A 23,138-nucleotide genomic window follows, 5' to 3' on the forward strand; every position below is an offset into this window, starting at 1 on the left:
TGGGAGACCTGGGATTTTTAATCTCAGATGTCCAGCTTTAGAGTCCATGCTTTTCAGAGTCTGAGCTATCCTGCTCTGTGTAGTTTCCTTCAGGTCCACGTGGTGCTGCTAGCCATCAGCCTGCAGTCTGTGAACTAAACAATGGTAAATAGCCAGTGCCCTTCTTATGTGACATATAATACTGGAGGGGAAACAAGACAGCTGACTGAAAATCTAATTAGAAAGGAGGAAAAGAGGAAGAAACATGTAGGGCATTCTAAATGGTCTCTGCTTCAGAATATATTCTGTGAGGGTCAGAGAGATCGTCAAGTAAATTAAAGGACCGGGAAAAATGGGCAGCATTAGTTTGTTGGCTAACTTGGCAGTAGAGGAAATAGCCGACCTGGATGTCACATATTTGGCTGCCCACACTGCTGCTGAGAGGATTTCCATTATCTTTATCCATTATCATTCAGGGCTACTCCCTAGGGGCATGTATAACCAGAGCAGGTCACTTCTGGCTGGTGAAGCCATCTCCTGTACTGGAGGTCAGGCATTCTGGGAAAGGTCATTCTCACTGTGCTTTGGTGACTCCTGTGCCTTTGCTTTGTAAGCTTGGGGTGGGGGTGGTGGTTATTTGATGAGGCAACTCCTGTGGAACCTTAAGAGGCTGCCAGATGATTTTAGTTTTTGAGACTGCTATGTAAGCCAATACCAGAGGTCTTGTCCGGTCGTAGCAGAATATGGCAGCCCTACACTTTGCTCCTTTCATTTTAATAGAATATCAGCCCACCTTTCTTCTAGTTCTTCTGAGAGAGAGGATCTCACTGGCTGAGCTTAGGTGAGGGTCCACTTCTGTTCTAATCATCTGTGGCCAGAAGGTTAGAGCCCTAGCGCACAAACCTGAGTCATGAGATTATCTTGATGGTTTGGGGGAAAGGAAGGAGCAAGTTCTCTGTAAATGGAAATTGTGGGCTGAGTAGTCAAGGGTGCTTATAATAAAACATCATGTATTCAGAGCTTTCAAGGTACTAGAGATGAAATTATTCAATTCACTGGTTGCTTGTTTATAGCATTTATGTTGGTAGAAGTTTCTGAATTAACTAGTTTGCAAATTAACTAGTTGTGAATTTACCTGGGACAAGCTCATAAGATCTGATGGTTTGGACCTCTGTCACTGCCACCCTCCTTTCTCTGTACGAAATAGTCCCTAGCAGAGCTAAGCACAGGGATGGAGCAGAGGCTAAATAGTCGGGGTTCTGAAGTCCCTCATTTCTTCTTCAACCAGAGTGGCTTTTTTTTTTTTAAAGATTTTTTTTGTTTTAGAGAGTGAGCTTGAGTTCGAGTTGTCGGGGGCGGAGGGGGAGAGGGAGAGAGAATCTCAAGCTGACTCCCTGATGAGTGCAGAGCTCAACGTGGGGCTCAGTCTGACGACCCTGAGATCATGACCTGAGCTGAAATCAAGAGTGGGACGTTTAATCGACTATGCTACCCAGGAGCCCCCCAGAGTGGCTTTTTTACCCTTGTCTTTCTCCTCCAGTTCATAATTGTATATTGTTGGCTGCTGGTGCAGTCTTTTGGCTGCTATTATTTAACCTGGTTCCTGCTATTATTTAACCAGGTTAATCCACTCTCCTTACTTCTCACCATTCAAGTGTGGAAATGGAGGGGGGATCTATTGCAGTAACATTTTTTTTTTCTTTGAAGGTCCTCTCTCCAGTGGATAGGCCGGTGATGGGTATTAAGGAGGGCACATATTGCATGGAGCACTGGGTGTTATATGCAAATAATGAATCATGAAACACTACATCAAAAACTAAGGATGTACTGTATGGTGACTAACATAACAATAAAAAATTATTAAAAAAAAATAAAGGTCCTTTCTCCTTCTCTCCTGTATTCCTCATCCTCTTCCTTTTGTGCCTTGAGTTTATTATCTCCATGTCTGTCAGAGAAAGAGAGTGAATGTGTGTGCAGTCTTAGTGTGTATTTGGGCTAGTGAAAGAGTGAGTCATCATAACTTACTTTTTTTTTTTTTTGTTAAAGATTTTATTCATTTGGCAGAGAGAGACACAGTGAGAGAGGGAACAGAAGCAGGGGGAGTGGAAGAGGGAGAAGCAGGCCTCCCACCGAGCAGGGTGCCCAATGCGGGGTTCGATCTCATCATGACCCAAGCTGACGGCAGATGCCCAACGACTGAGCCACCCAGGCGCCCCATCATAACTTTCTTAACAGATACTGGCAAACCAAATGCAGAAGATCTTTTATGCTAAGAGTCTTAAGTAATTCATATAACAGAAATTTTCTGCCTAGGAGGCTTGAGTGTTTGGTTCTTTACACCTAGAAGGCTTGCCATTCTGGTAGCTTCAGGTGCTGCTAGGATATAGAGGGAGAATAGGAAGTTAATGCGGGATTTGAGGTTAGAATTCGTCATCCGTCATACTCCTCAACTATTGGGCAAGGAAGTAGACTAATAGATATGGTAGATGCAACTGAATCTACCATGTGATTCAGAGTCATGAGTGGTACACAACTAAAATTTCAGGACACAACTTCACTTGAGGTCATGTCTTTGAAAGCACATTCAAAACTCAATATTTAAGTTAAATTGATAATTCTTAATAGTAAAGAAAGGTTTTCTTAGCTTTTGTAGATACTTTTGCATTGGTTTGCTCCTTAGGTCTGTGGACTCCCTCCATGAATATCTTTTCTGATAAAGCTGACACTTTTCTAAATATAACATCCTTCAGATGTTTCTCTTTTCTCAGCTTTTTCCTTTGTTTTTCTGGATTGGATCTTAGCTACTTTAAATTTTTTAATTGAGATATAATTTACATACCATAAAATTCAGCCTTTTAAAGTGGTTTTGGTCTATTCACAAAGTTGTGCAGGCATCCCCACCATCTAATTCCAGAACATTTTCATCACCCCAAAAGAAACCCAGTACCTATTAGCAGTCACTCCCTCTCCTCCTTTCATCCAGCCCTCAGCTTCCAGTAATCTACTTTCTGTCTCTATGAATTTGTCTGTTTTAGACATCTCTCTATGAATTTGTCTGTTTTAGACATTTCATAGAGATAGAATCATACACATGGCCTTTTGTGTGTGGCTTCTTTCATTTAACATAACCTTTTCAAGGTTTGTGTTGTAGCATGTAGCAGTGCTTCATTCCTTTTTATGGTTGAATAATACTCCATTGTATGGAGTATACCACATTTTGTTTATTTAGTCATGAGTTTATGTATATTTGGGTTGTTTGCACTCTGACTAGTATGAACATTCATCTGTGTATAAGTTGTGTGTGGACATATGTTTTCAGTTATTTTGGGTAGTTACCTAGGGGTGGCATTGCGGGTACATGTGGTAACTTCCATGTTTAAGTGTTTGAGGAACTGCCAAATTTTCCCCAAACTGCTCTATCATTTTACGTTCCTACTACTAGTTATAAGAGTCCTGATTTCTCCGTATCCTCACCCGCATGGGTGTAAAGTGGTATTTCATTGTGGTTTTGATTTGCATTCCCTGGTGACTAATGCTCAACAAAGATGTTGAGCATCTTTGCATGTGCTTATTGGCCATTTGTATGTTTTCTTTGGAAAAATGTCTATTCAAACCTTTTGCCCATTTTTTAAATTTGGGGTTTTTTTTAAGTTCAAGTTCTTTATTAGATATATGGTTTGCAAATATTTTACTCCTTTTTATAGACTGTCTTTTCACTTTCTCCATAATGTCCTTTAGCACAAAAGTTTTTTTAATTTTGACAAAGTTTCATTTATAACTTTTTTTCTTTTCTTGCTTGTGATTTTGGTAAGAAATCATTGCCTAATCCAGTGTCATAAAGATTTATAAAGACATAAAAATTTATGTCTGTTTTCATATAAGGGTTTATAGTTTTAGTTTTTACATTTAGATTGTTGATCCATTTTGAGTTAATTTTTGTTTATGGCGTGAGGTGGGGATCAAACTTCTTTTGCATGTGGATATCCACTTTCCCACATTGTTTATTGAAGGATGATTCTTTCTCCCTTGAGTTATCCTTACAGCTAATCTCTTTTTGTTCAGGACTAAATTTAAGAAGTTGCACAGTTGAAATAAAAATAATATATGGAATCAGTTGGTATCATAGTCTGATCTATTCTCTATGAATGTTTACTTTGAACCCCCATCCCTGGTAATGTGGCTTTTTTTCTAGACTTTTTTGGAAAAGTGGTTTAAAACAAATAAGAATTTTTGTGACTTTGCAGAGAACAATATAAATCTAACATAGACTTCAGAGCTCTCCATTTGATTATTCATATAGGTCAGTAAAAGCTGTTCTTGATTATGTTGCGGAAGGTTGTTTTCTTTCTTCTTTCTTTCCTTCCTGCCTCTTCTTCCTTTTTCTTTTCTTTTCGACATTAGCTTTGGGGATGCATGGTTATTGACTGTATGACCTTGGCCAAATTATTTCATTTTTTCTTTAACCTGGGAAATAGTTGTTTTTTAAAAAAATAGTTTATTTATTTATTGAAAGCGTGTGCACATGTGTGCACAAGTTGGTGGGGGTGCCGAGGGAAAGGGGGAGAGAGAATCCCAAGCAGACTCCACACTCCATGCTCAGTGCAGAGCCTGACACAGGGCTCAATCTTACCACCCTGAGATCATGACCTGAGCCAAAATCATGAGTCAGATGCTTAACTGACTGAGCCACCCAGGCACCCCAACCTGGAAAATGTTTTTGTTTTTGAAGACTTATTTATTTTGAGAGAGAGAAAGAGAGGGCACGCACATGTGAGAGAGCACACTCGCACAAGAGCATGAGTGGGAGGAGGGGCAAAGGCAGATGGAGAGAGAGAATCTCAAGCAGTCCCCATGCTGAGAGTGGAGCCCCATTAGGGGCTTGTTCTCAGGACCCTGAGATCATGACCTGAGCCAAAATCACAAGTGGGCAGTTTGACTGAGCCACCCAGGTGCCCCTGGAAAATGGTTTTAATAATAATTTTTATTCTTATCTCCATTCCTCATTGTTTTTCCCAAATGAAAGCAATACTTGTACAGGTAGTTCAGGAAAATTCAGAAGGAAAAATAAAAGCCCTTTCTTCCCCAGTAGATTCCACTCCTGACATAACTATCTTTAACCATGTTTGGGTGTTTTGTTTTTAGTTTTTTTTTTTCTTTCTGCTAATTCCCAAACTCAAAAACACCACATATCTTTCTGTATCTTGATTTTTCTTTCAATTCTGAACAGTGTCTGTTGCTTGAGTCTAGTAGTTAAGAAGTTTAGATTGTTATGTTTTCCACCTTTCCTAGCATATTGATTTGTACCAGTTATATTTTTTATTATTTTTTTAAGCTTTAATTTAAATTCCAGTTAACATACAGTGTAATATTAGTTTCAGGCGTACGATATAGTGATTCGGCACTTCTGTACATCAAGCAGTGTTCATCACTTAATCCCCATCACCTAGTTCACCCATCCCCCATCCATCTCTCCTCTGGTAACCATCTGTTTGTTATCTATAGTTAAAAGTCTAGGGACGCCTGGGTGGCTCGGTTGGTTAAGGATCTACCTTTGGCTCAGGTCATGATCCCAGGGTCCTGGGATCAAGTCCCATATCAGGCTCCTGGTTTAACAGGGAGCCTGCTTCTCCCTCTGCTTGCCACTCCCCCTGCTTGTGAGTGTGCTCTCTCTCTCTCTCTCTTTCTTTCTGGCAAATAAATAAAAAAAATTTTTAAAATGTATCATTAAAAAAAGTCTGTCTTGACTTGCCTGTTTCTTTTTTCCCTTTGTTTTGTTTTTTCTTAAATTCCACATATGAATGAAATCATGTGGTATTTGTCTTTCTCTGACTTATTTCATTTAGCATATACTCTCTAGCTCCAATCCTGTCATTGCAAATGGCAAAATTTCATTCTTTTTTATGGCTGAGTAATATTCCTGTGTGTGTGTGTGTGTGTGTGTGTGTGTGTGTATACATACATATATACACATACACACCATGTCTTCTTTATCCTTCACCTATTGATGGACACTTGGGCTGCTTCTGTAATTTGGCTATTGTAGATAATGCTGCTATAAATACAGGGGTGCATGTATTCCTTTGAATTGGTATTTTTGTATTCTTTGGGTAAAAATCTAATGCAATTGCTGAATCGTAAATTAGTTGTATTTTTAACTTTTTGAAGAACCTCCATACTGTTTTCCAAAGTGGCTGCACTAGTTTGCATTCCCACTAACAGTGCAAGAGGGTGCCGCTTTTGCCACATACTTGCCAACACCTGTTGTTTCTTGTGTTGTTGATTTTAGCCATTCTGAGAGGTGTGAGGTGATATCTTGTGGTTTTGATTTGCATTTTCCTGATCATGAGCGATGTTGAGCATCTTTTCATGTGTCTGTTGGCCATCTATGTCTTCTACCAGTTACATTTTTGTTCCTAATGCTGTTGTTAGTTGGTATTAACTTTTTGTAATAGTTAAACTTCTGTTTCTTGACCTATCAGTTTTAGACAGTATGTCTTCAGTTCCCAGTCTCTCAGCGGATTTAGCACCCATCCATTTCCCTTTGTTTCTTCTACCTCCCCTCTTCTTCTTCTTCCAGCCTTCATTTTCTATTGCACTGTCTAGATTTTAGCATTTATATTATGGTTTATAACACTTCTAAACTTTTTTGTGCTTCTATAGGAAGAGTCTAGAAATTGAGTAATGGACCGCCCTTTATAGTATGTATCCTGTTAGAAACATTAGTCACTGTGAAACCAGATCACTTGGAGCTATAGAGGAACTTCTGTTACTAAACCTGTGCTCCTTAAAGGAGAATTATAAAGTCCTGCTTGAGTGAGGAGAACTCATGGAAGTTATTTTTTAAATTTGATATTATCATGTGTTCTTATTTGTAACCATTCAACTTTTCTTGAAGATAGGTTTTCTGGAGCTCTCAACCTTCCTTTTCTAATTTGGGCAGCTTGCTTTCTAGATCTGCTGTACAGCTGTCATCCTGGGATTACATTGTACTCCTGGATTAGGTCTTTTGCTTGAATCCCATGTCTTTCTTTTTTAAATTACTCTTTTGTTATTATTGGAATATCTTGAGTGGTGGTTTTAGGATAGACGTGGTGATAAACAGTCTGATTTCTTCAGTGTCTGAAAATGACTTGCCTTTGTTCCTGATTGGAAGTTTAGATATAGAATTATAAATTGGTAATCAGTTTTTCCTACCAAATTTTGAAAGCTTTGCCCTAGGAACTTAAAACACCCATTGTTGCGAATGGAGTTCTGTTACAAATCTGACGGTTATCCTTTTGTAGTCACCTTGTTTAAAATCTTTGTGGTAATCTTTTTATCTTTGATATTTTGTGAAATGTGTCTAGTTGTAAGTCTTTTTTTTTTCGTTGTTGGGGTAACTTTTTAGTTCTAAAATTTTTCAGGTGTGGGGAATATCTTTTATTTCTTTGATAATTTCTTTCTCTCCTGTTTTCTTTGAGACTTGAGGGGTGAAAGTTGGACTTCTAGATTGACATGTATTTGTTTCTGAGGATTTCCTCGATTTTGTCTTTGAACTCCTCTACGGGATTTATTTCAGTGATTATATTTTTAGTTTATAGAAGCTTTATTCTTTCAATAGCAATTTGTCCTCCGTTTATGGGGGAAAGTACCTTGAGTTCTCTGAGGATGCTAATTCCTTTAAAAAGAGCTCTTGAGACAATTCTCTTATTGTAATCATGCTTTGTGTATTTGGGTATACTACGCTAATTTTTAAAAAATATTTAAGTTATTTAATAGGTACAAAAGATTATAACAGGTAAGGTATAGGTAAATAAACATGTATATAGCCATCATGTAAGTTAAGAAATCGTTTAGGTCAGCAGGGTGCCCTTTCCTGATTTTATCCACAGTATGTAGATATATAAAATTATATTTATATCTATATATGTAACTTTTTAAGTATTTAAAAATTTTATACAAATGGAATGATGCTGTATTTGGGTTTTTTTTGTTATTGTTTTTAATTTTCCACTGTTTGAATACCAGTTTATCCATTCTCTTGTTGGAAATTTGTGTAGTTTCCATTTTTTTCCTACTATAGATCCTCACATCCTTATTCAAACTTCTGAAACCCAAAATGTTCTGAAAATGCAAAAAAAGAAAAATTCTATGAACTTAATCTGCACTGATTTGACACTGTGATTTTTATTGGTTTCATTTAGTGTAGATATTTGTATATTTCACTGTAGAAATTCTAGGAGCAGAATTGCTGGGATTTAAGGATATGTACGTCTTCAGCAGTACTGGATGATGCCGGGTTATTTTCCAAAGAGGATTGTATTGGTATTTGTTCTCTCCAACAATGTAGAAGTTTTCATTATTTACCTTTCTCGCTATAACACTTTTATCAAATTGAAAGTTTTTGCGTGAGTAAAAATTTCACTTGTTTTTAATTTTTCCCTTTGGTAGTGAAAGCGAGCATCTTTTATTATGCTTATAACATTTTCTTGACTCTTCTGAGCTTCTATTACCTGTTTTATGTCTCTTGTCCGTGTTGGTACTAGGCTTAAAAAAACTTTTTTTCTTACTAACTTGTAATAGTTTTACAATTGGATCTGTCTATGCATTCCGGATTCTAATCTTTTAATCTGCACTAACAGCACCATCACCTTGTCTTAAGTACTCCAACTCTATAACAACTTTCACAAAAACAAACTTCTGTTGATATAGGGCACTCATGTAGGAAATACATAGATTATAGGAATACATCTGGGTGATTTTTTTCAATATAACCAAATGCAGATGAAGAAAATAGAACATTACCAGGACTCTAGAGACTCCCCTTGGTTACCACCTCTCAGTGACTAACCTCTGTCTCTTCAAAGATAGTACTGGCTTGACATTACTCTTAGATTAGTTTTGTCTGTTTTTTGAAACTCATATAAATGGAACTGTATGGTGTATATATTTTTTGTGTCTGACTTTTTTCCTCAATTTTGTTTGCAAGATTCACTGGTATGTAGTTGTAATTTGTTCATTCTCTTCCACTAGCAAAATAATAAGAGTTCCAGTTGCTTCACATTCTTTCTTGTCCACTCTTCTAATTTTAGATGTTTTAGTGAATGTTTAGTGGTTTTAATTTGCATTCTACTAATGAGTTATGATGTTAAGTCTCTTTTAATATGCTTATTGTCCATTTGGATATCTTTTGTGACATGGCTTTGCCAATTTTTTAGCCCATTTTTATATTGGGCCATCTGCCTTTTTCATACTGATTTGTAGGAGTTCATTACATATCCCACACTTTGCAAATAATCTTCTCGTTTCCCCAGCCCTATAAATCTATTCAAAGATCTTGACTTCTCAACTTATCCATTGCCCTTTTCCCATTGGCAGATATTTCCAGGGGAAAAGAGGCATTAAATGATGGGCTCCATTTTCTACACTTCCCTTCTTTCCACAGCATTGGCCTCTCAGGTCCTTTCTGACTTTATAGTGCTTCATGTCTTCAAATGGATGTTTTTTATATTACCTTCAGTTTTTAAATTTTCTTAGGGAAGGTTGGTCTAGTCTAGTCAGTCACCGCGTGACAAGTAGTAGGCCAGCTCCTCCTGCCTTGTAGTTCTTTAGGGTACTTCTTGGCCATTTGATCCTTTGTATAATTTTAAAATCATTTTTCTAAGTTATGTAGACACACAAGCATGCATCTGTTGGGATTTTGATGGGAAATGCATTGAATCTGTAAATCAGTTTGGAGAGAGCTAAGTTTTCTTAACCACGAACATTGTAATCTCCATTTATTTAGGTCTTTTACAATGTCTTTCATAAAGTTTTATAATTTTCTTCAACTAAACTATTGCAAATATTTTGTTAGATTTATTTTTAGGTACTTTGTTTTTGTATCGAATCATAAATGGTATCTTTTCATAATTATATTTTCTACCTTGCTGGTTTATAGAAGTACAGTTTTGACTTTGTGTAACAACTTTGCTCTACTCCTAATTATGATAAATTATCTATAGAATTCTTTTGGATTTTTTTGTGTAGACAGACCTATCTGTGAATAATGACCTCTTTGTTTCCTCCTTTCCAATTCTTATGCTTTTTTTTTTTCTTTCTTTTTCTTGTCTTAATGTGCTGGCTAGGATCTCCAGTACAATGTTGAATAGAAGCGGTGATGGGGGCATCCTGATCTTGTTCCTGATTTTAAAGGGAATGCTTTCAAAGTTTCACAGTTAAGTATGATGCTTGCTGTAGGTTTATTGTAGATAATCTTTTCAGGTTAAGGATGTTCCTTTCTATAACTAGTTTGCTAATCTAAAAAAGTAATAAATGGATGTTGAATTTTATCAAAAGCCTTCTTTGCATTTTTTGAGAAGATGTTTTTCTTTTGTAATCTGTTAACAGGGTGAAATTTGTGTGTTTCAAGCATAAAGTCAATCCTGATTTGTCTCTTTTTTCATTATTGGACTCAAACTGAAGATAGTTAATTTAAGATTTTTGCTTCTAATAATTAGTAATATTGACCCATAAAAAATATACTCTTCTTTTTCTGGAAGAATTTATGTAAGATTAGAATTATCTGTTTAAGTGTTCGGTAGAACTCCCTGATAAAATTGTTACTGGTGTTTTCTTTGTGGGATACTTCTTAACCACTGATTCAATTACTTTGCTTATAGGATTGTTCATATTTCAATTTTCAAGCCAGTTTTGGTAGGTTATACATTTATAGGAAGTTGTCTATTTCATTCATGTTCTTGAATTTATGGTATTAAGTTGTTAATCTCTAATTTTGTAGTACCTGTAGTTTATGTCCCTTTTACCTTTTTTCTTTTAATGCCTTTTTTCCTTTATCAATAGTAAAAACTAAAAGTTCGTCAATTTTTGAAGACTTTTAAAAGATCAGATTTTTGAACTTTTTTTTTTTTAATGCTTTTCAATGTATCCCTCCCCCATTTCATTAATTTCTGCTCTTTATTTACTTTATACTTTTTGGGCGTTTATTTTTATTCTTTCTCTAATTTCTTAAGTTGGATGCCTTGCTTTTTTAATTTTCAGTGTTTTAATATAGGTCTCCATTGTTTTCTCTGCATCACACAAGTTTTGATGTGCAGTGTTTTCATTATTTTTCACTTGTATTTTTCTGTTTTTCACTGCGAATTCTTTATGAGTTATTTAAAAGCTTTTATTTCCAAACTTCTGGGAGTATCTTTAGTTATTGATTTGTAAATGTGTTGTAGTTTGGAAGCATGATATGTATGATACTGATCTTTTGAAATCTGTTATAAGACTGTGGTCAGTTTTTATTTTTGTTTGTACATGGAACAGAATGTGGATTTTCCATTCATAAGCACAAAGTTTTACGTTCTAGTAGATAGGCTGTTAATTCTGTTCAAATCTTCCATATGTTTTTAGAAACAGAAGTATGTTAATCTTCTAGAAGAATATTTTTCCCCAGTTTTTTTCTTATAGTTCTACTAATTTTTAAAATATGGTTTAAATTGTTGCTAGTACATGAAAGTTTAAGCTTGTATTTTCCTGTTGAATTGGAGCTTTTACTCTCTGTATTGACTCTATGTCTTTGAATGTTCTTTGTATTTTACACTACTGTTTCATATTATACCTGTGCTATTTTCTTTTGGTCAACTAATTTTGCCTGATTTTTAAAATTCTCCCTCCCCCTACATTTTTGTGTTCTTTTAGTTTTCTCTCTTGTGAATATCATGCTATTGGATTAAAAATATTAATCTCTAGTAATCTTGGTCTTTGTAATTTTAAATTAAACTTTTTATTAAGAAAATTGTCAATTTACTCACAGTTGTGAGAAGTAGTACAGACATTTCATGTACTCTACCAAGTTTCTCACAGTGCTAACATCTTGCAAAACCATAGAACAGTATCACAACAATACTACAAGGATATTGACATTGACATAATCAAGGTATAGATCATTTCCATCACTTTAAGGATCCCTCTTATTGTCAGTTTTTATTGCCACACTCACTTTCTTCTCACCCCCTTAATATCTCAGACCCAGTCATCTGTTTTTCATTTCTATGGTTTCATCTTTTCCAAGAATGTTACATAAATGGAATCATACAGTATGTAACTTTTGGGTTTGGTTTTTTTCACTAAGCATCATTCTCTGGAGTCATTCATGTTGTTTTATGTATTGATAGCTCATCCCTTTTTATTGCTGAGTAGTATTTCATGGTTTGGATTTGTTTAACCATTTACCTGTTGAAAGATATCCATGTTGTTTAGAGTTTTGGGCTGTTACGAATAAAAATGCTTTAAGATTTCTGCATAGGTTTTTTTGTGACCATAAGTTTTCATTTCTCTGGGATAAAAATACCCAGGAGTGCAATTCCTGGGGTATATGATTATTGTATATATAGTTTTTTAAGAACTTGCCGAACTGTTTTCCAGAGTGGCTGTACCATTTTACATCCCTACCAGCAATGTATGGAGTGATCCAGTTTCTCTGCATCCTCGCCAGCATTTGGTGTTCTCACTGTTTTTCATTTTAGTCATTCTGGTATGTATCTAGCTACACCTCAGTGAGATTTTAATTTGCACTCCCTTAGTGGCTAATGATAACATATTTCCATGTGCTTGTTTTTTATCAGTATATCCTTATTGATGAAATGTCTCTTCATGCCTTTTGCCCTTTCTTAAACTGGATTTTTTTTTCTGTTGGGGTTCGAGAGTTCTAGACATATTCTAGATACTCATCCTTTGTTGGATATGTGGTTTGCAAATACCGTTGCCAAGTCTGTTGATTGTTTTGTCATCTTTTTAAACAGGGTCTTGCGGAGCACAAATTTTTAATTTCGGTGAAGTCCAGTGTTTATTTTTTTCTTTTGTAGATTTTGCTTTGAATGTCAAGTCTAAGAACTCTTTGCCTAGCCCTAGTTCCTGAAGATTTTCTTCTGTGCTTTTTCCTAAAAGTTTTGTAGTTTTATTCTAACGTTCAAGTCCATGATCCATTTGGAGTTAATTTTTGTATAAAATGTAAGACGTAGTTGGATGTATACTTTGCTTCAGCACCTTTTGTTGAAAGGCAGTCTTTCCTCCATTGAGTTACTTTTGCACCTTTGTCAAAAACTATTTGGGCATATTGTGTAGGTCTGTTTCTAGATTCTCTGTTCTGTTCCATAGACCTTTGTGTTACCTTTGCTAATACCACATACCACACAGTCTTGATTACAGAGCTAAGTTGTGAAATGGAATAGACTGATTTCTGTTTTTTTCAAATTGTTCTAATGCTCTTCTAGTTCCTTTGCCTTTCCATATAAATTTTAGAATAATCTTAAATATAAAAAAGTCTTGGTGGGATTTGGGTTGAAATTGTATTAATAGATCTGTGTCAGTTTAGGGAAAATTGATGTAGTTTCTTTATTGAGTCTTAAAAGCCATTGGAGGATCCAATCCGTTCATTTAAATTTTCTTAGACTTCTTTTATTAGCATTTTATAGTTTTCAGTATACAAGTCCTGTATATATTTTGTTATATTTTTAAATGTGTATTTTCATTTTTTTGGAATGATTATAAATAGTATTGTGTTTTTAACTTGTTTCCGTATGTTCTTTGTTAGTATATAGGGATGTGATTGGTATTTGTGTATTGCTGTGTCTCCTGCAACCTTGCTGAACTCAGCTATTGGTTGTAAGAGTTGTTTTATAGATTCTTTGGGATCTGCAAATACAGGCAGTTTAAAAAAATTTTTTTTCTTTCCAACCTGTATGCCTTTTATTTCCTTTTCTTATCTTTTCCCTTATCCAGCACTTACAGCACTATTCTGATTAATAGGGTGAGAATTGACATTCTTGTCTTGTTCCCAGTCTTAGGGTGATGCATTCAGTCTTTTACCATTAAGTGTAATGTTAGCTATAGATTTTTCAGTGGGTGATTTCTATCAAGTTGAGGAAGTTCCCTGTTCCTGTTCTGAGAATTTTTATCACGAGTGGGTGTTGAATTTGTCAAATGCTTTTTCTGCATTGACTGTTACAATCATGTGGTTTTCTGTTTTTAGCTATTAATAAGGGTATACTACCAAAAAAAGGGGGGTATACTACATTGATTTCAAACATTGAACCAGCCTTCTAGTCCTGGAATAAACCTCACACAGTCATGGTATATAATTCTTTTTATATATTACTAAGTTCTGTGTGCTAACATTTTGTTTAGTATTTTAGCATTAATATTTGTGATGGTTTGTAGTCTTATTTTTCATACTGTTTTTGTTTAGTTTTGCCATCAGGGTAATGTTAGCTTTATAAAATGAATTTGGAAGTATTCTCTCATTTTCTGTTTTCTGGAAGAAATTTGAACAGATTGGTGTTAATTCTTTAAATTTTGGGTAGAATTCTCCAGTAAAACCACTTAGGCCTGATCATTTACTTTTGGGGAGTTTTATTTTTTAATTAAATATTTTTGAAGATTTTATTTATTTATTTATTTGCGTGAGTAGCAGGGGGAGGGACAGAGATCTCAAGCAGACTCCATGCTGAATGTGGAGCCTCGTGTGGGGCTCAATCTCACAACCCTGAGATCATGACCTGAGCCAGAATTAAGAGTTGCTTAACTGAGCCACCCAGGTGCCCCTATTTTGGGGAGTTTTAAAATTATGAATTAGATTTCCTGAGTAGTTGAAGGGGTATTCAAATGATCTATTTCATATTGGGTGAGTTTCATAATTTATATTTTCCAAGGAATTGGTCCTTTTCATATAAATTCCCAAATTCGTGTGTATAGAGTTGTTCTTAGTATTCCTGTATTTTTATGATGTCTGTGGTTTCTGTGGTGATATTCGCTAATCTTGCTGTTTGAACTGGCAAGTTTATTTCATTTTTATTTGTTGGGTTTTTGGTATATTTGCATTTATCCTTACTCCTTCATTTTCTGCTATCCTGCTTTTTCTGTGCTTTGTCTCCCCATCTGTTTTCTTGCCACCTTTTGGGCTAATTATTTTTTCTTGCCCTCTTTCTTATGTTTTCTGCCATTTACTTGTGTGAAATTACATTTGTTTTGTTTACTCACATACTCTTGGAGTTTTCTTGAATTTTTTTTTGAAATTTTAATACACATAAATCTAAAACTATCTTTTCCTTTCTTACAGAATGCTTTAAACTGCTCCCCACTCTGCCAACTTAGATGCATGCCATTGTTCCGTAGTTTTGTTCTGTTATTTCTTAGCCTTGCAAATCTGATAATATAATTTTTTACAATAAATATTTGTTTAAGCTAATCAGTTTCCTCTCCAGGGCTTGTCATTTTCTTTGGTCATCATTCTGCTATGTTAGATTCCTCTAGATTCCTCTGGTTCAGCATTGATGGGCTTTTTACTCTCCCTTCCCTGTGTTAGACGTGCTTTCTTACTCACGGCTTTTGCACCTGCTGCATCCAAGGTCTTGGAATGCTTTTCCTCAGATATTCTTTAGGTGTCTTCTTAATCCTTCAGTTACTTATTCATTTACCTTCTGAGGGAAACCTTCTCTCTTGAAAATTGCAAATCCTTTATCTCTTCATTCCCTGTTTCCTTTTCTCCCATTATTTTTGTCCTTTGTATTCATCACCACCTGCCATATTATATATTTTATTTATTTTTATTTTTATTTTTTAAAAAAATTTTATTTATTTATGTGACAGAGAGACAGCCAGCAAGAGAGGGAACACAGCAGAGGAGTGGGAGAGGAAGAAGCAGGCTCCCAGCGGAGGAGCCCGATGTGGGACTCGATCCCAGAACTCCGGGATCACGCCCTGAGCCGAAGGCAGACGCTTAACGACTGCGCTACCCAGGCGCCCCTATATATTTTATTTTTATGATAAATTTTAATCTGTCAAGCTCTTCAACTCAGTCATTCATTGGAATTTATTATATTTATACAGTTGAGGGGCATTGACATCTTTTCAGTATTTACTGTTTTTGTCTAGTAACATGATAGTTTCTTAATTTATTCAAGAGTTCTTTTACGTCTTGTTTTTATGTAGCTGTTGCAAAATTTTAAAATTTATGCCTTTGCATTTTAAGATTTTGTTATTAGACTCATTTTTTTTAATATTGTTTTTCCTGATCAGTAGCTTGAAAATCTGTTCGATGTATAGATAACTCAGTGAATTTTCTTAACTTATTATTAGGTCTTCTTTTTCAGTGGATTTTTAAACAGTTTCAGTGTAGAAAGTTCTGTCATTTGTAAATTATAAATATTGCTTCTTTTAAAATCTGTACTGTCTGGACACTTTAGAATAATTTTGAATGAGAAAACATCTTTTATTGGTCTTTATTTCTAGGGTTTCATCTTTAAGAATGATATTTATTCTTGATTTCTGATAGCTACCCTTTCTCATGTTAACAGAATTTCATTCTGTTCCTGTTTATTGAGAGGTTTTATCAGTAACGGATAGGACTTCTTCAAATGCCCTTTTGGCATTTATGCAGATTAATCTAATATAAGGCTTTTTTTGAGCCAATAGATCTTTTTGTATTGCTTTCCTTACTTTAACAATTTTCAGAATAATGAGTTGGTTTCTCAGCGTCCTATAACAGAGATCGGTGAGGTTTTTTTAAGTATTGTTACTGTGAACAAATGACTTTTAATATATTTGATGTGGTTGAATTAATGTAGTTATTGTTCTCTTTGATGGTTGGGTTATCTTGCCTCGAGCTACTGGATTGTTTTCTGTGTCCTTCTGACAAGATTCCAGTAGTCTTTGGTAACTTCTTTGTTTTCTGGTATGATGAAATGTCCTAGGCTCATCTTGTGCATTTTCTACCCCAGACTTGCAATTAGCTATTTCCTCAAGGAGCCTGGGTTCCTTTTGTGGGAAATGGTATTTAGATCATAAACTGTTTTTCCCTGCCTCAAACAAATTTTGCCTGATTAAATCTGCAATAGTTTTAGATTTATGGAAAAGTTGGGAAGATAGTATAGAGAGTTGCTATATAACCCACAACTAGCTTCCCCCATTTAAGCAAACTTTTTATGTGGAAACATTCTTACAAAGGTAGAGAATTCCCCTTGTACCCTGTACCTAGCTTCAGCAGTGATCAACTCTTATCTTTTTTTTGTGTCTCCACTCATTCCCCCCAATGATTTTTTTCAAGTTTCAGGTAGTATTTTTATTATTTTCTCAATTGAGGTATTATTGATGTATAACATTTTATTAGTTTCAGCTGTACAATATTTGTATGCATTGCAAAACGATTACCACAATAAATCTAGTAGATATTCATCACTTTACAGTTACCAAAAATATTTATCTTGTGATGAGAACTTTTAAGATCTCTCTTAGCAACTTTGAAATATACAGTATGCTATTTTTTTTTAATTGGGCATGGAGCCTAATCGGGCCTTGAACTCATGACCCTGAGATCAAGATCTGAACTGAAATCAAGAGTTGGACGCTTAACTGACTGAGCCACCCAGGTGCCCCACAATATGCTGTTATTAACTATACTCATCATGCTGAATTACATCCCCATAACATATTTATTTTATAACTGAAAGTTTGTACCTTTTGATCCCCTTCACCCATTTCCCCCCCACACACATCCCCCCACTGGAATCACCAGTCTGTTCTCTATATCTATGAGCTTGGTGTTCTTGTTTTCGTTTTGTTTTTAGATTCCACATATAAGTGAGATCCTATGGTATTTCTGTCTGAATTATTTCTCTTAGCATAATGCTCTCAGGGTCCATCCATGTTGTCATAAATGGCAAGATTTTATTCTTTTATATGGTTGAGTAATATTCCATTGTGTATGTCTGTAGAAGCTGCTATGTATATAAAGCTGTGAGGTGTGTGTGAATTCTTTATTCGTTTTTCCATTTATGGACACTTATGTTGTTCCTGTGTTTTGGCTATTGTATTTGAATAATGATACAGTGAACTTGGAAGGGGTGCATATATCATTTCCTTTTAGTGTTTTCGTTTTCTTCAGGTGAATACCCACAAGTAGAATTGGTGGATTCTTTAGTAGTTCTATTTTTAATTTTTTGAGGAACCTCCATACTGTTTTCCATCGTGGCTAAACCCATTTACTCTACCACCAACAGCGCACAAGAGTTTTCCCTCTTTTCTCCATCCTCACCAACATTTGTTGTCTTTGAGAGTGGCCACTCTAACGGGTGTGAGGTGATATCTCAGTGTGGTTTTGATTTGCATTTACCTGATGATTAGTTATATTGAGCATCGTTTCATGTCTCTGTTGGCCACTTATGTCTTTATTTGAAAAGTGTCTATTCAAACTTTCTGCCCAATTTTTTGAAGTTTTTATTTAAATTCCAGTTAGTTAACATACAGCGTAATATTAGTTTCAGGTGTACAGTGTAGCGATTTAACTCTTCCATACAACACCTGTGCTCATCACAAGTATACTTGTTAATCTGTCACCTTTTTAACTCATCCCTCCACCCACCTCCCTTTTGGTAACTATCAGTTTGTTCTTTATAGTTAAGAATCTTTCTTGGTTTGTCTCTCTCTTTTTCCCCCCTTTGCTCGTTTTGTTTTGTGTCTTAAATTCCACATATGAGGGAAATCATGGTATTTGTCTTTCTCTGACTGACTTATTTCACTTAGCAGAATACTCTGGATCTAGAACCATCTGCGTCATTGCAAATTCTACCCGATTTTTAACTGGACTCTTTTTTTTTTTTGCTATTGATTTTTATGAGTTCTTAAAATAGTTTGGATATTATCCCTTTATCTAGATACATGATTTGCAGATATTTTCTTCCATTGCACACTTGGCCTTTTCGTTTCGTTGATGGTTTCCTTTGTTTTGTGGAAGCTTTTTGGTTTGATGCAGTCCCACTTGGTATTTTTCTTGTTACTTTTGCTTGTGGTATCAGATTCAAAATAACATTGCCAAGGCCTATGTCAAGGAGCTTACCAGCCATGTTTTCTTCTAGGAGTTTTATGGTTTCAGTTCTTATGTTCAAGTCTTTCATCCATTTTGAGTTAATTTTTGTGTAAAGTGTAAGATAACTGTCCAGTTTCATTTTAGCATGTGGCTGTCCAATTTTCCCAGCATCGTTTTTTGAAGAGACCATTCTCTTTCCATTGTATAGTCTTGGCTCCTTTGTTATGAATTAATTGACCATTTATGGTTGGGTTTATTTCTGGGTTCTCTGATCCTCCTGTTGATGTATATACTTTTTTATGCCAATATCTTACTTCTTTGATTACTGTGGCTTTGTAATATGGTTTGAAAACAGGAGTCTAGTGCCTCCAGCTTTGTTATACTTTCTCAGGATTGCTTTGACTGTTTGGAGTCTTTACCAAATGATTTTAAAGGAAATCCCACATATTGTATAATTTTATCTGTAAGTATTTCAGTATGCAACTATAAGCATAGAAATCATCTTAACTAAGTATTGGACAAGGTTTATGTTAAGCCATTTTAATTTTCATATTAAACTATGTTCGGGTACATTGAGGGCTTTTGTGTCTATTCTCACAGGAAACATTGATGAATTACAAAAAGACTTCTGTGGTCCATACTGGGAAATGAGAAGGAATAAGAATAGGTGGCATACTAGGCCCCCAGTTTCATCAGGCTTTTACTTAAAATTTTGGTTGAATGAGTCTGACTTTCCTGCTGAAGTTTGGAAAACAGTAATATGCATATTTTAAAAATTTTGTGTTTGATTTTTTCATGTTTGTCTCCTAACATGTATTTAACTTCCTGACTTTTATTGTTTTGAACAGTTTAAGAAACAATTCCATCTTTTCCTTGAAGGCTTAGTAGAATTTATTCATTAAGCTGTTTGGGTAGATGTTTTTGGAAGTGGAGTGGGTAGAGATAATATATATCTTCTTGATCAGGTTGAGTAATTTATGTTTTTCTAGGAAATAACTTTAAGTTAGAATATAGTTGCATGTGTTGTTCTCTTTGTTTAAAGAGATTTGCCTAGTGTTTGTGGTCTTTAATGTTCTTTTTCTCATTCTCAAAACTTTTCTTTCCCTTTTTTGGACCTGATGTTACATACTTTTCTGTGTTTCGCTTTCTAATTCATGGTTTGTTTGTTTTTTATCTTTTAATTCTTTACTCTTTTTGAGGGGTTGTGTTTGTTACTTTTTTGCTTTTTGAACTAAATTGTAAATTTTGTATTGTGTAATAATAGAAGCATTTAGGGAGGTGTTTTCCCTAGCTTTGGCTTTATTTATAGATTTTGAAAAGTAGTATTCTCTTTATTGTTTCTCATAGTCGATTTTTCAATTTTGATTTCTTCAGCCTGAGAGTTAATTTAATCAATGTGTTGTAAGGAAGAGATCCACATATGGTCTCTCACGTAAAAGGGATTTAATTATAGGGAAAATGTGAACTCACAGGAATACAGTGCTAGGAACTGAGGCCTCCTGTGACCTCTTAAATGGGCAGTAGTTAGGAATTGGAGTATCTTTCTAATTTGTCACATAGTTTCTCTTATGGGTTGGTCAGTCCTTTGATGTATTGATTATATATTTGGTGGCTTTTCTTTATCCATTACTACTTATAAATGAAGATGTAAATTGTTTTAATATTGTAGTTGGGATAGGCAGTGTTAATAATGTGATCTATCGATTTCCCTCAGCAGTTCCTTTCCCTACCTCATATTATACATCCTAGCTGATGGAGTATCTGTCTACAAAGTTTGTGTTGATCTTTACCACAGCTTCCAACCTATTAGAACTTCCCCAGATTCCAGACTGCTTGTGCAATTTCCACCTCATATTTAAGAGTTGAAGAGCAGTCTTGGGGAAATCTTTTTCCTCATTGGTTATTGCAGGTAACTATCATATTTACTTCCTTAATGAGGTTTTCTAAATGTAGCACTTTCAGCTTGCCTTTACTCCTATATGTGATGTTCCAATTATATGATGACCCAGCTTTAATATTTTAAATAATATTGTTACTTAAATTTGGTAAAGAAACAAGGTTGATTTAAAGTCCTCGTCTTTTTTTTTTTAATGTTTTTTTTTAATGTTTTATTTTTGAGAGAATGAGAACCCACACATGCGAACGCTAGCAGGGGGAGGGGCAGAGGGAGAAGCAGACTCCTTGCTGAGCAGGGAGCCCGATGCGGAACTTGATCCCAGGACCCTGGGATCATGACCTGAGCCGAAGGCAGATGCTTAAACCGACTGAGCCACCCAGGCACCCTAAAGTCCTAGTCTTAATTTATATTATCTTTTGTTTAGAAATCCAGATTGTTTATATATCTTTTTAAAAATCAGTCCTGCCAATGTATTTCTCTCTGGCTCATAGAATTTCCTTAAAATCAGTTAGCAGGCATTTATTGAGAAATTCTTTTATGTAGAGCATATAGCAGTTGTCACTGAAGTATTAGAAGGCAGACTTTGGAAGGCAGCAGGATGGACTGGATAAAGTCCACTTAGAAATAATTATACTAAAAATTATATTAAAGATACAGACACTGGAGGTTGGTGGAGAACAGTAGCTGAAATCCCTTTTTAGTAGTGTTCATAGCAGGCTCACCTTACCTGGTGACAGCTGAAATTTGGTTTAGACTGAGTTAAGGTGCTGCCTCTGTTTGCGTTTTAAAAGGAAGTGGGATCCAGCAAGGTTTGCCAAGAAAAACATAGTCCTAGAATTTGACTTAGTAAGCTCCCTCGAGAAGAGAGTATCTTAATAGTGAATGCTAAATAGAGGAGAATTTTGTTATTATGTGTTTTTGAATACAAATAGGATGACCTGAGGGATGAAGTGACTTTCAGTATCCTGAGTCTGGATGCCAGGACTTGACCTACACGTGACTGGTGATTGCTGTTGTGAAGTTTTCCACGGGGCATCGTGGGCTCACAGCTGCCCTTTCTCAGTGATACTTCATCTTCGCAGCATTTTGCAATAACAGAGACCATCCTTGTCTGCTGTCCTTTTCTTTACCCTTCCCCAAACTGGGGGATTTCTTTTTGCTTCAGAGTGTCCTGATTCCGCATTCATGTTGTGAGCTGTTACCTCTTTCTTCCTTTTTGTTTGTGTATTTACAATAGCTGATAGAGCCAGTGCATTGGCAAATCACTGGAAATAAGTGATATGAGACCTCCCAGAAATTCCATTTTGAGAGCCAAGCTTAGGGTGACTTTGTGTTCTTTTTTGTCATTTCTGTAAAACAAGTCTCCTTAAAACAAAGAATAATGTGAAAATAAGTAGAAGGAGGGAAGCAAAGTAATGAATTCTGAGTTAGATTTCTTTAGAAAATATCCCGGATGTATTGTATCTGTATGACTACCTTTGTTAGTGTTCTCATGATTTAATGTTGCTTACGCTACTGTAGTATAAGCCAACTTAATTGAAGTTTTGCGATTGGGGACTTTGGGAAAGATGCATTGTGTTCTTGCTTGGCAAGACTCTTGAGAAAGCTGTCATAGTCCTTTTTATACATGAAACCTTGAGTAAACTGTAACTGGACATAGGCCAAGAATTTTCTTGTCTTTCATCCTTGTTGTCCATAGCACTGGGTAAGATAGATAAAATCTTCATTTTAACACATGGAGGAAATGAGCGAGTTGAAGTGTAATGACCATGCGTTGTGCTGGATGTTGCTATCAGAGTGTGATGTAGAGCTGCACTGTCCAGTGTGGTAGCTGCTGGCCACATGAGGCTCTTGAAGCACTTGAAATATGGTTGGTTAGGCTCCAAGTGTAAAATACACTGGATATTGAAGATTTGGTATTAAAAAATGTCTCATTGACACTTTTAAAACACTGGATTTTTAAAAATGATTTATTTATTTTAGAGAAAGAGCAAGTGTGCATGCATGTGGGGGGAGTGGCAGAGGAAGAGGGAAAGAGAGAGAGAGAGAGAGAGAGAATCTCAAGTAGACTCCTCACTGAATGAGGAGCCCAACATGGAGCTTGATCCCACAGCCCTTAAAATCACGACCTGAGCTGAAACCCAAGAGTCAGACGCTTAACTGACTGAGCCATGCAGGCACCCCAGAAAAGATGGATTATTTTTAATCACAAAAATTGATTACATGTTGAAATAATACTTTTGATATATTGGATTAAATAAAGCATATTAAAATTTTAACTTATTTTAATGTAGCTTCTAGAAAATTTAGAATTAAATATGTGGTTCCCTTTTCTGTTGGACAGTGCTAGTTTAGTATAAAAAATGGTTGCTAGGATTACAACTTAATGGTCTCTGACTTCTATAATATGAAATAGAGAAACACAGTATATGAGAA

The 23,138-nt window shown here is 35.5% G+C and overlaps 1 protein-coding gene across 6 annotated transcripts in view; it reads left to right on the forward strand.

Annotated features, from left to right (window-relative positions):
• Positions 1 to 23,138, forward strand: part of PIAS2 (protein inhibitor of activated STAT 2) — an 88,707-nt gene that overhangs the window by 2,389 nt on the left and 63,180 nt on the right. The window contains exon 1 of one of the 6 annotated variants that reach the window (XM_008691636.2): positions 12,425 to 12,478. The exons of the other annotated variants lie outside the window; for them this stretch is intronic. The gene's annotated coding sequence lies outside the window, so the exon portion shown is untranslated. Of the gene's footprint in view, positions 1 to 12,424; positions 12,479 to 23,138 lie in introns of those variants that run through there. 6 annotated transcript variants of the gene reach the window in all.

This window comes from Ursus maritimus, unplaced genomic scaffold, assembly GCF_017311325.1.
Source record: "Ursus maritimus isolate PB19 unplaced genomic scaffold, ASM1731132v1 scaffold_18, whole genome shotgun sequence".
Lineage (NCBI taxonomy): Eukaryota > Metazoa > Chordata > Mammalia > Carnivora > Ursidae > Ursus > Ursus maritimus.